The 17,137-nt window shown below is 36.9% G+C and overlaps 1 protein-coding gene across 8 annotated transcripts in view; it reads right to left on the reverse strand.

Annotated features, from left to right (window-relative positions):
* GABRB2 (gamma-aminobutyric acid type A receptor subunit beta2) overlaps positions 1 to 17,137 on the reverse strand; it is a 126,497-nt gene that overhangs the window by 96,443 nt on the left and 12,917 nt on the right. Inside the window, exon 1 of one of the 8 annotated variants that reach the window (XM_039343643.1) lies at positions 2,644 to 4,278. The exons of the other annotated variants lie outside the window; for them this stretch is intronic. The gene's annotated coding sequence lies outside the window, so the exon portion shown is untranslated. Of the gene's footprint in view, positions 1 to 2,643; positions 4,279 to 17,137 lie in introns of those variants that run through there. 8 annotated transcript variants of the gene reach the window in all.

The following is a 17,137-nucleotide window of genomic DNA, read 5'->3' on the forward strand; positions in this document are numbered from 1 at the left end:
ACCACCCTTTCTGGAAACTGTGGTGCAAATCAAATCTCAGGCTGATCTCCTCTCCATAAAGAAGGTTTTTTAAAAAATTAAATAACAACCCAGTCCAAAACTATGCTTGAATTGTTCCAGAATTCTTGAACAACAGCAGCATTACAGAGACAGGATTTTTTTAAACACTTTTTAAAGAGCACAGACATGTCCATGTTTACACTATTTTTGTTTCTTGAGTAGACAGTGATGCATTGACTACCTTAGCGTAAAGAGTAGGAATGTATTCATGAGAGAAAACAAGAACTGAAATTACTTTCAACAGCTTACATGAATACTTCCCTTGAACTTGCAGATTTGTATTTATTTTTATTATTACAATGCAAAGCATTTCAGTACACATAAAACTACTGTAGAGGAATATTGCTTTTTTTAAAGGTCATGATAAACTAGAATATGATTTTTCTCTGGATTAAAACTGGTCAAAAAGCAGAGAATTTAAGTGCTTTACCACCTCAGAGTGTTTCTATCTGCAGATCAGTAGAGATGAGATATCCTCTAACTACATTGTAACCTACATGACACATAAAACCAAGGGTTAAATAGTGTGTTTTACTTTAAATGTTAACATTGCACTGTATCTAATGCCACACTTAATGATATACTTCCCTTCAAGCCTATAGGCAGGAATTAAGTCTTCATTTTAATGTAGTAGATTAACTTGCAATGGTGCTGATTAGGAGTATGAGTATCCTAAAATTAAAACCATCCAAAAGCCCTCCAAATTAAGTCTCTGCTTGTAGATAAGCCTTTTCAGCTGTGTTTCTAAAATTTAGTTTCCAATTACATATGTGGGAGAAAACCAGGACAGACTTTCAAGGCACCTGGGTAGTGGGATGGTGGTTAGGAACCATCATGAGGGAGAGATAGAAAATATCAAGATTCTTTCTGCCGTCAGTTTTTCTCTCCTTCTTTTTGCAGACTAGTTTGAGGAGAGAAAGAATTATAGAGTATTGACAGGAAAGCATTCAGAGTGGTCATACTTTTTCAAACTTGCTGAAAACCTTAAGCTTATTGACCTAAGTTGAGGGTATTCATCTCTAATTTAACAGTGTCTATTGCACTCCAAAGAGGAAAAAAAGACAACACTTGGGATGAATTCATGTTTCAGAATATAGCATTTGTTTTTTCATGGGATTATAATGGCCACATGATAACAAATGTTCCTGAAATTTATGGGAAAAACATAGACCAAACAAAACAAGGACCAAACAAAAGCATCAAACCATTTCATAATAAGGTGGATTTAATTTAAATCATTTACCAAAGACCTTCAGTATAGTATTTAAATCTCAATTTAAATGTGTGGAAGATATCATAATCAGTATTTCTTTTATTTTTTTCTGTTTAATATAGTCAGTCTTTAAAGAGAAATACAGAATTCAGAATTAGAAAGCATATATCATATAAAGCAATTAATTAAACAGATCTTGTTCAGATTAATTTTCTTCAAAATGAAATGGTCTTCATTACAAGCAATCAGAGACATACTGATGACATCATTAGAAACTGAGACCATTCCAGTTAAATGAATTATTGATAGATTGAAAGATGTTTTTGCTATGGCACCCCAGGAGAATCATCTTTTTTTAAAATCTGGGTAGCTTTTTCCAACAAAGAATAGAGCACAAAGTAAAAAAAAAAAAAAAAAAAACCACAAGCAAAATTATTTTGAGTGTATTACTTTATTCATAAACTTTTGTAAAAAATAATTTTAGCTAAATTATAAAAACTTCAAATATTGGCAGAATAGTTCAGTTTTATTTTCTTTATTCAAAATCGGGGGGGGGGGAGGAGAAATCAAGCTTTTTTTTCAGGCCCCAATCATTTTGAAATAATTACTCCAAAGGAAGAACACTCTTTTAAAAAATCACCAGAAAGTATTGCTGAAAGTACTTCAGCAATGTTTAAGAGATTTCCATCATATCATCACTAAAATTTTCTTGAAAACATCAACAAACATTTATCTTGAAATTTATCATAATTGATATTGTAGAAAGATAATTGTTCACATCATTAGCAATTCCTCCTGTCAGCAGTTATAATCAACCTTGTTATAACTACTGAGAATAATGTAAAGAAAAAGTTGGAGGTATTGCTTTTCTGTTTATTATTTAAATTATTAAATTTAACTTTCTCATTGTTTATTCCCTTTTTTTCCAGATTACACCCAGTTTCTTCCAAACTTCAACAATATTAGAAATAAAAGTTGTTTCCCCTTATTAAAGATTGCAGAGTAGGCTTTAGGACAGTTATCAAACAGTCATTTTTTTTCTTTTTAGCTCCATACTGAGAACTTTGGTCCTGATAATTCCTATCTGTTTCTTCATCATCTTGTTTAACAATTGCCATCAATAGTGAAATTCTTGATGCAGCACTTCAAACTATCATGTTCCATTAAGTATCTTGTGGGAAAGTTATTAGTTCTTCCTGCTTCATTTGGAGAAGCTACTACAAAGTGAAATAACCAATGAAAAAGCTGTTCTGTCTTAGGATGCAGATAAACACACAGAGATACTGTTGCTATACTGTTGTTATTTACTACAGCTAAGCAGATAACGTAGGCAAGGTAAAAAAATCAATGTCTGTATAAAGAGTACTTGCCTGAATAAATAAATCTGTTTGAAGTTCAAACAGCAATAGTCTGGTCCAAATTCATTCCAGGAATCAAGAGCTGAGTTGGATAGTCAGCTGGTCCAATAGTCAAAGGTTTAAGAATAAAAAGCAGCAAGAACCATAAGCTGGAATACCAAATGGTTCATTTCAACAAAGGCTGAAGGCAAAGGAGTTACATAAAATTGTAACTGCAGGAAGCTAGCTGCAGTTATTCTTTTGATCTTTGCTTTGTGAGGAGTTTCATAGAGTGTTGTTCTGCTTGCCATTTCATGCATCAAGACTTGATGCTTGGGGTCGTGCCTCATCATCCAGTTGCTCCAGCTGATCACAAGATGCCTATGATTGATCAGTCTCCTCAGATCATCATGGTTTGAAGATTCATGAGTCTGACAGCCCATAGACATGTTATCAGAATAGGAGTCAGAGTCTAACCCTAAACCTAACAATAACCCTATTTATGTTTCCATATTCTAACAATAACCCTATGTATGTTTCCTCCTTAATATTTCCAATGTTGGCATTCCAATATCCAATCTTGGTAGTGTATCTTGGTTTCATATTCTGTCACTTTCAGATAAAATGTTATTGTAATATCACAATACTCATCAATTTTATCAATGATTGGAGGATTAATTTGGATAATTTTAATATTAAAGGATTGTCCATGAAAGTCTAATTCTATTTTGTCTTTCGTTGCATCTACCAAAATACAATCCTTGCTATGAAAACAACACTGTTTCTTTTTTCCTTTTGGATTGTGAGTAGCATACAGCATGATTTTTTTGATGGAAATGTCCAATTCCAGTTCATTTCAATTTGCTGATGATCTTAGAGGTCAACATGTAATTGATTTGTTTAATCTTTTCCTGTGTTAAGCTTTCCTATATTCATGCTTCCTTGCAGCTTCAGATTTTATTTTCCAGCATGTCAACATCAGTAAATAAACATCTGCAAGGTTTTGAACTAGCTGTATCATAAGCACTATTAAAGATGTGCAACTCTCAGTCCTTCAGTAGCATGTTGAATACTATCCAACCTGAGTAGTCATCATCCAGCATTATATCATTAATTTATATTGTCTATCCATGTGGTTTTCTTATTAAATACAGGAATTATTTCTCATTGTCTTCTCCAAGGCAGTATGAAATGATATCATTATCACTGCAACCAAATATGTTCATTCAGGCCCAACATCTTTTTATATCATATTATATCATTGCTAGCCCCTGTAGAGGCCTGTTTGCTTTAGTGGGCAGAGGGATGCCCTTCACATGCTGGTGACCCTGGTGGTAATATATAATTTTGGCATACACTTTCAAGGTTCTTTGCTGATTTCCAATGCAAATCAAAATTAAATATGAAATTCATTTTTATAACATGAAAGACATCTTTGAAGCACACATGAATCTTGTTCAAAAATATACAACAGGCCATCACTTTTGATGAAAGAAAAGCAATTTAAAGATACAATATGCTAATTTTAAATTATCCTAAAGGTGCTCATGTTGTTGTTGTTAATTGCGAAGTCGTGTCCAACCCATCGCGACCCCATGGACAACATTCCTCCAGGTCTTCCTGTCCTCTACCATCTTCTGGAGTCCATTTAAATTCACACCTACTGCTTCAGTGACTCCATCCAGCCATCTCATTCTCTGTCGTCCCCTTCTTCTATTGCCCTCAATCTTTCCCAGCATTAGGCTCTTCTCCAGTGAATCCTTCCTTCTCATTAGGTGGCCAAAGTACTTGAGTTTCAACTTCAGGATCTGGCCTTCTAAAGAGCAGTCGGGGTTGATCTCTTCTAGGACTGACCGGTTTGAACGCCTTGCAGTCCAAGGGACTCGCAGGAGTCTTCTCCAGCACCATAGTTCAAAGGCCTCAATTCTTTTGCGCTCAGCCTTTCTTATGGTCCAACTTTCACAGCCATACATTGCAACTGGGAAAACCATGGCCTGGACTATACGCACTTTTGTTGGCAGGGTGATGTCTCTGCTTTTTAGTATGCTGTCTAGATTTGCCATAGCTTTCCTCCCCAGGAGCAAGCGTCTTTTAATTTCTTGGCTGCAGTCCCCATCTGAGGTGATCTTGGAGCCCAGAAAAATAAAATCTGTCACTACCTCCATTTCTTCCCCATCTATTTGCCAGGAATTGAGAGGGCCGGATGCCATGATTTTGGTTTTCTTAATGTTGAGTTTCAAGCCAACCTTTGCACTCTCCTTCTTCACCCGCATCAAGAGGCTCTTTAGTTCCTCTTCACTTTCTACCATTAGAGTGGTATCATCTGCATATCTTAGGTTGTTGATATTTCTCCCGGCAATCTTAATTCCAACTTTTGATTCATCTAGCCCTGCCTTTCTCATGATGTGCTCTGCATATAAGTTAAATAGGCAGGGCGACAGTATACAGCCTTGCCGGACTCCTTTTCCAATTTTGAACCAATCAGTGGTTCCGTGTTCGGTTCTCACTGTTGCTTCTTGACCCGCATATAGGTTTCTTAAGAGACAAATGAGATGGTCTGGTACTCCCATCTCTTTAAGAACTTGCCACAATTTGTTGTGATCCACACAATCAAAGGCTTTAGCATAGTCAATGAAGCAGAAGTAGATGTTTTTCTGGAACTCCCTAGCTTTCTCCATGATCCAGCGTATGTTGGCAATTTGATCTCTAGTTCCTCTGCCTCTTCAAAATCCTGCCTGTACTTCTGGTAGTTCTCGATCCACATACTGCTGGAGTCTAGCTTGTAGGATTTTAAGCATAACTTTACTAGCATGTGAAATGAGTGCAATGGTGCGATAGTTTGAACATTCTTTGGCATTGCCTTTCTTTGGAATTGGAATGTAAACTGACCTTTTCCAATCCTGTGGCCACTGTTGAGTTTTCCAAATTTGCTGGCAAATTGAGTGTAGCACTTTTACTGCATTGTCTTTTAAGATTTTGAATAGCTCAGCTGGAATACTGTCACCTCCACTAGCTTTGTTGTTGCTCAGATTTTCTAAGGCCCATTTCACTTCACATTCTAGGATGTCTGGTTCGAGGTCAGTGACCATCTCATTGTGGTTATCTGGGATGTTAAGCTCATTCTTGTATAGTTCTTCTGTGTAGTTTTGCCATCTCTTCTTAATCTCTTCTGCCTCTGTTAGGTCTCTGCCATTTTGGTCCTTTATCATGCCCATCTTTGCATGAAACGTTCCCTTCATATCTCCAATTTTCTTGAAGAGATCTCTGGTCCTCCCTATTCTGTTGTTTTCTTCTATTTCTTTGCACTGTTCATTTAAGAAGGCATTCTTATCTCTTCTAGCTACTCTCTGGAATTCTGCATTCAATTGGGTGTATCTTTCTCTTTCTCCTTTGCCTTTCGCTTCCCTTCTTTCCTCAGCTATTTGCAAAGCTTCCTCAGACAGCCATTTTGCTTTCTTGCATTTCTTTTTCTTTGGGATGGTTTTAGTTGCTACCTCTTGTACAATGTTGCGAACTTCCATCCATAGTTCTTCAGGCACTCTGTCTATCAGATCCAGTTCCTTAAATCTATTTGTCACCTCTACTGTATATTCATCAGGAATATGATTTAGTTCATACCTGAGTGGCCTAGTGCTTTTCCCTACTTTTTTCAATTTAAGCCTAAATTTTGCAACGAGAAGCTCATGATCTGAGCCACAGTCAGCTCCTGGTCTTGTTTTTACTGACTGTATAGAGCTTCTCCATCTTTGGCTGCAGAGTACATAGTCAATCTGATTTCTATGTTGACCGTCTGGTGATGTCCATGTGTAGAGCCGTCTCTTGGGTTGTTGGAAAAGAGTGTTTGTTATGACCATCGTATTCTCTTGACAAAATTCTATTAGCCTATGCCCTGCTTCATTTTGTTCTCCAAGGCCAAACTTGCCTGTTATTCCGGTTATCTTTTGGCTTCCTACCTTAGCATTCCAATCCCCCATAATGATAAGGACATCATTTTTTGGTGTTAATTCTATAAGGTGCTGTAGGGCTTCATAGAACCGGTCAATTTCATCCTCTTCAGCACCAGTGGTTGGGGCATAGATTTGGACTACTGTGATATTGAATGGTTTGCCTTGGATTCGAATTGAGATCATTCTGTCATTTTGGGGATTGTATCCCAGTATTGCTTTTCCTATTCTTTTATTGACTATGAAGGCTACTCCATTTCTTCTGAGGGATTCTTGCCCACAGTAGTATACCTGATGGTCATCTGAGTTAAATTCACCCATTCCTGTCCATTTTAGTTCGCTGATTCCTAAGATGTCGATGTTCATTCTTGTCATCTCTTTTTTGACTACGTCTAGCTTGCCTTGATTCATGGATCTTACATTCCAGGTTCCTATGGAGAAAAAATCTTCACAGCATCGGACTTTCCTTTCACCACCAGATATATCCACAGCTGAGCGTCCTTTCGGCTTTGGCCCAGTCGCTTCATTCTTTCTGGCGCTACTAGTACTAGCCCTCTGCTCTTCCCCAGTAGCATATTGGACACCTTCCGACCTGAGGGGCTCATCTTCCAGCGTCATATCTTTTTTCCTTTTAGTACTGTCCATGGGGTTTTCATGGCAAAGATACTGGAGTGGTTTGCCATTTCCTTCTCCAGTGGATCACATTTTGTCAGAACTCTCTGCTATAACCTGTCCGTCTTGGGTGGCCCTGCACGGCATAGCTTATAGCTTCATTGAGTTACGCAAGCCCCTTCGCCACGACAAGGCAGTAATCCATAAAGGGGAAAGGTGCTCATATGATCCAGGATATCTGAGCACATGTGAATATAATTTCAGCTGAGGAAATCCTATTGACAGAAAGATACAGACAAGCAAATTGAGCATATATATGAGTTATAGGTATATTCTATCAGGACCTTAGCAAGTTATTATTTACCGTTTCTAAACTATATATGATATAGTTAATAATAATAATAATAATAATAATAATAATAATAATAATAATAATGATAGAAGGGACCTTGGAGATCTTCTAGTCCAATCCCCTGCTCAGGCAGGAAAACCTATACCAGTCCCTTCTTAAAAACTTCCAGTATTGGAATATTCACAACTTCTGGAGGCAAATTGTTCTGCTGATCAATTGTTCTAACTGTCAGAAAGTTTCTCCTTAGTTCTAGGTTGCTTCTCTCCTTGATTAGTTTCCATCCACTGCTTCTTGTCCTGCCTTCAGATGCTTTGGAGAATAGTTTGACTCCCTCTTCTTTGTGGCAACCCCTGAAATATTGGAACACTGCTATCATGTCCCCCCTCGTCTTTCTCTTCATTAAACTAGACATATCCAATTCCAGCAGCCGTTCTTTATATATTTTAGCCTCTAGCCCCCTAATCATCTTTGTTGCTCTTCTCTGTACTCTTTCTAGAGTCTCGGCAAAAACTGATGAGAACATACATATTTCCATATACTCTAGTTCCAAAAGGTGGATATACTTCCAGAGAAATTTAGAAGTCAGGTTGTATCTTCTCCAGTTTTAAGTACATCTGAAAAGATGCTTTGATTTTCACATAAAATCACCTGCTAGTACTAAATATGTTGGAAAATGTAAGGTGAACACTGCAGAAAAAACAGTCTTCTTTATAGCTAGATGTCAATTCCAATTACAAAGTCAGGTTACTATTAGTGTTGTACAGAGGTCAGATCTGAAGGGTAAAATGTGAAATGGAGAATTTGTCAGTGGCCATATAACCCTTGTCAGGACTATCTTAAATTAAATGTGTCTGGTTCATAGGATTATATATCTGGTACAGAAAGTAACAATACAAGCCCATAAAAAGAAGCAGCTGCTTTAAACATTTCCAACAGAAACTACAAACTTTAGTTTTTATTAAAAAATGCCAGTCCCTGCTTTTTCTGGGATTTTTTTTTTTAAGAAATAGAACTAAAAGATAATCATACTAGTCATTCTATACCACTAAATAGATGCCTCCTTGCCAAAATGTCAAGTGTGGATATATTGTTCTGTTCTCAAAAGTCAATGTTATTAAGAGGTTCATCAACATGAAATGTTACACTTCAGGCCTCTTATGATTTTTCTAACAATTTTTTTTGTGTATCACATGGAAAAACCTTTATTGAAATTTTTATTTTTAATTTGCTTATTGCATACTTATACATGCTAAGAGATTTAAATGAAAAATTAAGTGCTGAATTTCATAACAGCCTTCATCCATATGTCTTGAAGAGCATATTTCAGCATAATGACATTGAAATATGACTAGTATCTCATGGCAAAACAAATCTGTGAAGCAATCTACAAATAGCAAGGGATGGGGGAGAGGAGGCCATCTCAAGATAACTGAATACAATGTTTATTCTTCATTTCAAAATGTTTTTACATTCAAAAGTTTACCTTAAAAGCAATACAGAATTGTATTTTGAATAAGCAAATGTACTAGAGATATAAGCAATTGTGACATAGGTTGTCACTTTGGCTGGCTCAGACTTGGCAGAATTTACCCAACTGCTCAAACTGAGACAGATAATAACTATATCATGCATGAGAATGAGGTCACAAATCATTTGGTTCTCCTCTGCAGTAATTAGGATGAAGTCCCATCTTCTACCCTCCAAAGTTTAAATCTGGGGCTTCTTTTTCCCACCTTTTCCACATTTAAGTGGAAATGTATTGCTTTGTGTATCTCGTGTCTACTGCCATGCAGCAGTTAGTTAATGGCATAGCTTTGGAAAGTTTAGCTCTCAATATACAATATTTCTCACACAGTGGGGAAGATATCTTTGCCTACCCCACCACATACAAAGACACCCTGCACGTTCCATTTTTCTTTCTTTTGGTTTTAACATCCTACCAAATTCCTTCTCACTTCTCAGATCGATAAACAGGAAGAGGAAGTCTGACTCTTTAAGTCAGATACTTAAACCTCTCCACAGGTGAAGGCTCTACCAATCTAAGCATTGTTTCACCTTTTCTATTCTCACAGTGCTATGGGGCAATCATGCAGCTTGGGAAGCCAAACTCCTTAAGACCATTGTGTGACACTTTTGCAGCATTTCTCCTGGAGCTACAGGCAAGAACTTATCCCCGATGCTGTCCCCAAAATAATCAGATTTCATCCTTTTGCCAGGGGAAAGGCACAATTTGGTATATAATTCTCCCATAGTTCCATTAAAAAAAAATCAGCTTTGCTGCAAGCTTGCATTGTGACGGTTGTTTAAAAAAATATGTTTTGTTCCTTGACCTAAAAGGAAGCTAGCTGCAAGAAGAAGAGGCTAAAGTAAAGAGCAGGGTGTTGGCTAATTGCTGTTTTAGCTTCTCTGCCATTGGTGACCTCAAAGAAAAGCATGGTGAGGATAACAGCATGGAGATGTTGCTTACAATTACCAGTAAATGTGAGGAAGAGTTCCCTGACATGCATTTATATACAGTACATGTGGCACTGAGTCTAGACTCTGCAGTTTGTAAAACACTGGATCTATGTAACTTAATGGCATTAGTGATTTGTCTTTGATTATATTTTCCCCATTTGGTTTATTCCCAAATGCATATTCCTCATTATTAGCTATTGAAAAGTTGTATACTCTTTCCTTGCTAACCTTTTCTTTCATTAATTGGTTTCCATGTTTTTGCTTATACTATATCTCAATTCATTAGGGACTTGTCCTTCCCCTTCTCTGTTAAGTAGTATGTACACAGATATACTAATACAAACAATAAAAACAACAAACAAAAAACCTCTAATGTAATGAAGCTTTTAAAAAACTGGCACTTCTTTTGGTAGATCTTTTTTTCCTTCAGTCATTTAGTGCACAGCAGCAATGAAATACATAAATCAGAACAACTTGCAGAAGCCTAGTTAATATAATATATTCTCTTTACTGCCTATCAAAGATCAGATGTCAAAAGAGAAGTGAAATGTTATCTAGGTTTCTTTCATGCTTCTTTTAAAATGTGAAATGATTGACAAAAAACCTTGTTATTCCAGTTGAAATTAATTTCAACTGTTTCATACTGAAGGAACAGTATGTATAGAACAGTATGTATATATGTATGTATGTACTGTACATCAGTTAAAAAAATCCTAGAGGAAGAAAAAAAACAGGAAGGATTGTAAAAATAATACATTGGCCATGCCAGCTTGAAGCATTTGGAGAAATGGGGGCTACCCTTGAAGAGCGTTCGGAGGCTGCAGTTGGTTCAGAATGCAGCCACGAGAGTGATTGTGGGTGCGCCAAGGTACACCCACGTATCACCTATCCTCTGCGAGCTGCACTGGCTTCCTGTGGGTCTCCGGATGCAATTCAAGGTGTTGGTTATCACTTTTAAAGCCCTTCATGGCTTAGGACCAGGTTACTTACAAGACCGCATACTGCCGCATAGTTCCCAGAGACCGGTGAGGTCCCACAGATTGGGCCTCCTTCAGGTCCCATCGGCCAGACAATGTCGGCTGGTGGGCCCTCGGGGAAGGGCCTTTTCTGTGGTGGCTCCGACCTGGTGGAATCAACTTCCCCCCGAGCTTCGAACTGCTCCCACCTTGCCGGCCTTTAAGAAAGCCATTAAAACTCTCCTGTTCCGGCAGGCCTGGGGTTGATCTCCCCGGGTGGGCCGGGATACGATTGGGACATGTCTTATGAATGCACTTATTTTACTGTTTTATTGTTATATTTATTGTTTTAATTTTGTATGCCGCCCTGAGTCCCTAGGGATTGGGCGGCATATAAATTTTAAAAATAAATAAATAAATAAATAAATTTTTGTATTTGATGATTCATTGCAAAAATATTAAGATATATTTCTCACTTTGTTTTTCAAATGATAAAATAGAAGTCATGGGAAAATTTAAACTGATGTGAGTTTCAAGGATGGATGTAGAGAAGGCACAGTCCATAGAAGACAGAAAGATTCTTATGATTAACCATTGGGAGAAAGATATTTCTGTACAGGATCACATTATTTTGGAAGGATTTCATCTGCAGAAACTCAATAATGTTTTAAAGATGATTGCTGTAACACAAGTACTTTTCCTAACTTTGACAGCTGGGATAAGTGTACTACTGGTTAGAAAAGGCACTCCTAGCCTCAGTAATTCATGTTTTAGTCATTTCCTCCTTAGGTAACTGAAATCTGCTTTACCTCATGCTGCCCTTGAAAGCCATGCCTATATAAATACTGCATCAAAATTGCTTTCAAGTATGAGTTTTCCAGAAAATGCTATATATCAAACCTATATGAACTCTATTAGCTTTCATTCTGTGTTCTATTGCAGTAGAAGTGTTTAATCGATAAAGCTTTACTAATTTGGAAGTCAGGGTATCTAAAAGTGATCTTTACCCATGCAAATTGTTCCTGTAATTTATAGTTTTCTCTAATTGTTCAGTTTTATTTTTTCAAATGTCAAGACAGTTTAGATTAGTGCGTATAGCAGAGAAGTGCCTCCTTTGTAGTGAGATCCCAACTATGAAATTACCTTTATTCCAAAATGAAATACTTTTCTTCCTTTTAGCTTTCTATGGTAATTAATTTCTGCTTTAAGAGAGGGGGAGAGTTGTTAATTATAATTTTGCTGTCAAGCTGACTTATTGAATTTATTTTATTTTTTTTTCTTCATCATCACCACATGGCCTAGCCTGGGTTGAATGGTAAGTTAAATAGTCCACTTAAAAAATTAGCAATGAGCTTTCAATAACCAGCAAAAAATTAATTATCTAAAAATCTAATTATATATTACTAATTGGGGAAGGATGTCATTCTGAAAATTATTTGGCTAAACCAGAATATGAAGAAGAAGATGACACTTCTTCTGGGAATTTTTCATACTTTTCCTAAAATTATCCAACTGTCCACTTACCCTGAGGGAGGGTAGACTCTGTTAATGATCAAAATTCCACAATATTCATTCTGTTTTCAATGTTAATACAATACACAAGGTTACTTAACACAGGTCTCCTGGGAAATGGACCATAGTAACAAACACTGAACATAGGCGTGAGAATTCTCATTCCATATGAAAAAATCTGACCCATATGCCTTACAACAATAATCTACCTATTTCTGCCTCTCCCATTGCTTTTCAGAAGATGTGCCAAGAACATCTAATTATAAATGAGGTAGCACAAACCTGCTCATAATCCAAAACCAATTATTTTCTTGCCAGGGTAGTTCAGCACACCATAATCCTTAGTTAAAATGTTGTTTTATCTGATTCAAGGATATTTTACAAGTGGTTTTGATGGCTAATTTAAACCATCGACAAAAGCCAAACATTTAAAAGAGCCTGTAGAATGTTATTTTCAGTGAGGTTTGATCCCCAAAACTGACATTACCGTGACATTAACTTGGGTTTAAATCTAATACTATGTTGTGGGAACATGGATGTTATGGCAGTTCCGATCATATGTTGAGGAGTGTAAGGAGGAGCTTTCCCAACTTGTACTTGCCAAATACATTAAACCAACTCCTAATATTCCCAGTGAGCATGGGCATTAAAATTTCAAAAGTTTAAATCCAATAAGGAAACAAGTTGTAGAAGACTTTTCTACAAGAACCTGAAATCAAGTACCTCACCTAAAAGATTAGCCAGAACAATCTGATGGCCCTATTAAGTGCTGTAAACATCATCTGTTGTGGAGCGTCATAGTGCAATTTAGATTATGCCAATGGGATTATGTTGTACATGCAACACATATCCAAAAAATGATTTATGCACTGTTTTCCCTCAATGAACAGAAATGAAGGAGTTCTGAATAAAGGGATAGTGAATATTACTACATTCAATTTCAATTACAGCTAATTTCATTGAAGAATATTTGCTTTCATTTAACTGCATTTCTTCCTTTCCCCTTATGATACATGCAAAACCAATCTTACAATTTAATTCAAATTATTTGCTGCGACCTTCAAAGCAGAGATATGCATTGTTTGAAGAAAATGTGGGCATTGTTTATTACTATAGTTTCCTATTTTGTCTCACTACAATCTTAGAAATACATTGAAAGACTGCAGAATGTCTTGGAGAACCTATTTTTCAAGCAATTACTATACATGCTGAGCTCTTTTCTTTCCCAGAAAGATACAGCACAAAACTGATGTATGTTATAAAACAGGAAGGTACATCTGTACACATATACATTACTGATGCCTGCATCACAAATGTCATTTCATTTTCCTGCCTCAATATATTATCACAATTAAAGTGTGAGAATGAGAGAACAGAAAAGCAGAATTTGCAAGCAGATTTATATAGAAATTCCTAAATTAAGGTATAAAATAAAATAAAAAATACTTATTTGTAGACTTTGCCTATGTATGCTGTAATCTATAGTAGCTCTTTACACATCATGCTATGAAGTCTTAGACATGGATCGCAACATTTATCCCCACCCTTGATCATAATTAAATGTAAATGATATCCTTATTCTTGTATTTACTATGCTTCCATCATCTCAGAATTAGGACAATCATCAGCAATATCTGGTTTTGAAACTGAACTAAAGTTATTTATTTATTTATTTATGAGACTTATATACCGCTTTAAGTGCAAGCACTCTCTAAGCGGTGTACACCAGTAAGCAATGTATATATATATTTACATTGCCCCCAACAATCTGGGTCCTCATTTTACCTACCCCGGAAGGATGGAAGGCTGAGTCAACCTTGAGCTGATGAGATTTGAACCGCTGACCTGCTGAACATAGTCAGCTAAAGTGGCCTGCAGTACTGCACTCTAACTGCTGCACCACTGATGCCTCCAGCCTGACCTTCAAGATTCTAATTCTGAATCATCTACCCCAGTGGTTCTCAATCTGTGGTCCACAGACACCTTGGGGGGCCATGATGTCATCACAGGGGGTCTGCAAAGGCTTGAAGAAATAGCAATAGCAATAGCACTTAGATTTATATACCATTTCACAGTGCTTTACAGCCCTCTTTAAGCGGTTTACAGAATCAGCCTGCCTCCAACGATCTGGGTCCTCCCTTTACCAACCTCGGGAGGATGGAGGGCTGAGTCAACCTTGAGCCGCTCAGAATTGAACTCCTGGAGTGAGCAGCGAGTTATCCTGCAACACTGCATTCTAACCACTGCGCCACCACAACACCATCATGGTGTTATGATTTAAATCTTGAGTTAAGTCTTGATGGTCCATGTGGCCACAAAAGGTATTTAAAGAGAGTCTGTGGTGAAAGCAAGTTGAGAACGACTGATCTATCTGGTTCTTTTTCCTTTTTTTCCCAGCTATAATTAGGAAAGCACAGAGCCCTGACCTCTCTTTAAAAACCAAACAGAAGGTTTATATTAGTGAGAAGGTTCATACTGCTAATGATAAAAGGTTGGCCATTTAAAAAAATAAAACCCATTAATAGCAGAAAACAGGCTAGAAAAAATATTGAATTACTAGATGGGAAAGAGAGGCAATATGACTAATGCAAAGCTAAATGGATTCTCTGTGCCTATTTTTACTGCAAAAGATGTAGCACAAATTCCTGTGCTAGAACTGACATTTCCAGAAAATCTGAGCAACGAAGACAAACGATGGCAAAAAAAAAAAAAAAAAGCGCAAACTTCTAAATTCTTCTCATTGTAATGACAGGAAAGTTTCACTGAAGATCAAAGAGCATAAATTATGAACAGTTATCCCAGTGCAGTAATGTAATCATTGGAATCCCTCAATGATCTGTGTGGTGCATGGCATTTTTTAATTTGCTGCTAATTTAATGTAGTACGGTGCAATAGCCAGATTTACTGATAACATCAAGTTGTCAAGTGCTTACAAGTAATTACAAGGAACCGCAAAATAATTCAAACAGTTGAAACGAACATTAAAATATGACCCAATGGGGGAAAAAAGAAGAGTGTGAGACAATGCACATTAGATTTCACGTTGTTTGCGCTAATAGGTTTAAACTGGAAATGACAGTTTAGAAAACAAAAACAGAGATTATACTGAACAGCTCAATGAAATCAATGACCCAATATAGGACTGCTCTGAAAAAAAAACATGATCAAGGTTCCTGGTGCCACTATATTTTGAAAGAACAATGGAAAGGGGAATCCAAGCAATAAAAGATTTGAGCAATGTCTCCAGCAGGAAGGTTTTGGACTTTTTAAAGTAACCAGGTAGGAAATGTGATGGAAGCATATAAAACTATATTATAATAGGAAAAGAAAACCCTCACAAACATCTGTATCTATTATAGCTATGAAAGTTGCAACATTCAGAACACAGGAAGGAAAACATTTTATCAGTTTGATGGTAGGTTGACTGTCATAATATAAGCTGGTGCCCAGGCATCTAGATGGTTTTGAAAGAAAACCAAATAAAGGAATGATTGATCAGAGTACCAATAGCTAATAGCCATGATGGATATTTATTCTGTCCAGTAGAAGAAATAACTTATCTCTGTGTACTGTATTAGTTCCACTTATCATGACCTGTCAGGGCTTTTCCTATCATAAACATGAATGTTTTCCTTTTGCATCTTTCCTCTTTCACTATTGTGACAGTATTGGATACAGATAGTCCTTGACTTACAACCTTTCATTTAATGACCATTCAAAGTTACAATGGTGCTGAAAAATGTGATTTACAACCAGTCCTTGGACTTATGACCATTGTAGCAACCTCCACAGTCACGTGATCCAAATTCAGGCCTTGGCAACTGGCATGTATTTATGATGGTTGTAATGTCCTTGGGTCATGTGATGGTCATTTGCGACCTTTCCATAAGCAAAGTCAATGGGGGAAGCTGGATTCATTTAATGACCATGGTGATTTGCTTAACGACAGAAACAAAAAGGTTGTAAAATTGGATGCAACTGACTTAATGATCACATTGCTTGGCAACAGAAGATCTAGGCCCAGTTGGGGTTATAATGGTATAATGGTATGCCATAGTACAAACATAAGAAGACTTTAAGAGAGGTATTTAGAATAGCCTTAGGCAGAATGTGGTCCTTTGGATGACTTTGCGTAAAGGAAGAGGAAGAAGGGAATGCTGTTGTTGTTAATGTTGTTTTTAAGAACACTCCTTTTCCTTTGCCTCTTCTGAGGGAAAGAAAGTGTGCAGAGAAATAATGAAGAGGACATTGGGGAACTGAAGGCATAATTAAGCAGGAGGAAATCACCTCCAACTCAGATTTATCCTAGATTAAATTCTCAGACCCAGTTCTGGTCTGACCTGGACAAAAATAAAAAGTTTCTGGGGTGAGGAGGTACAATTAAAACGTAGCTTCATATTTGATGCTATCGCAGACAGAAAAATTTAACCAGCATTTATGGATCCCATGATTTTATTGTAAACATTCCTGTTAAGGTCCTGAAAACAAAGGCCACTAAGAAATTAAGACTTCCTCCTAGAGATATCTACATATGGGTCTGCATCTTTGGAAAGAACTTCAGTAACTTGTGGAAGCAGGTTAAAACTGGTTTTTCAGAGAGGTCCTTGATATATAGAGTGTTTATATTCAATTTCTGTTTCCTGATCTTTCTCAAGGTTTTTTGAAGAGAGTTTTGAGAAACGTTTGCAGTTTCA

Source organism: Crotalus tigris, unplaced genomic scaffold, assembly GCF_016545835.1.
Source record: "Crotalus tigris isolate CLP2741 ecotype Arizona unplaced genomic scaffold, ASM1654583v1 scf7180000017551.9496454, whole genome shotgun sequence".
Taxonomy (NCBI): Eukaryota; Metazoa; Chordata; class Lepidosauria; order Squamata; family Viperidae; genus Crotalus; species Crotalus tigris.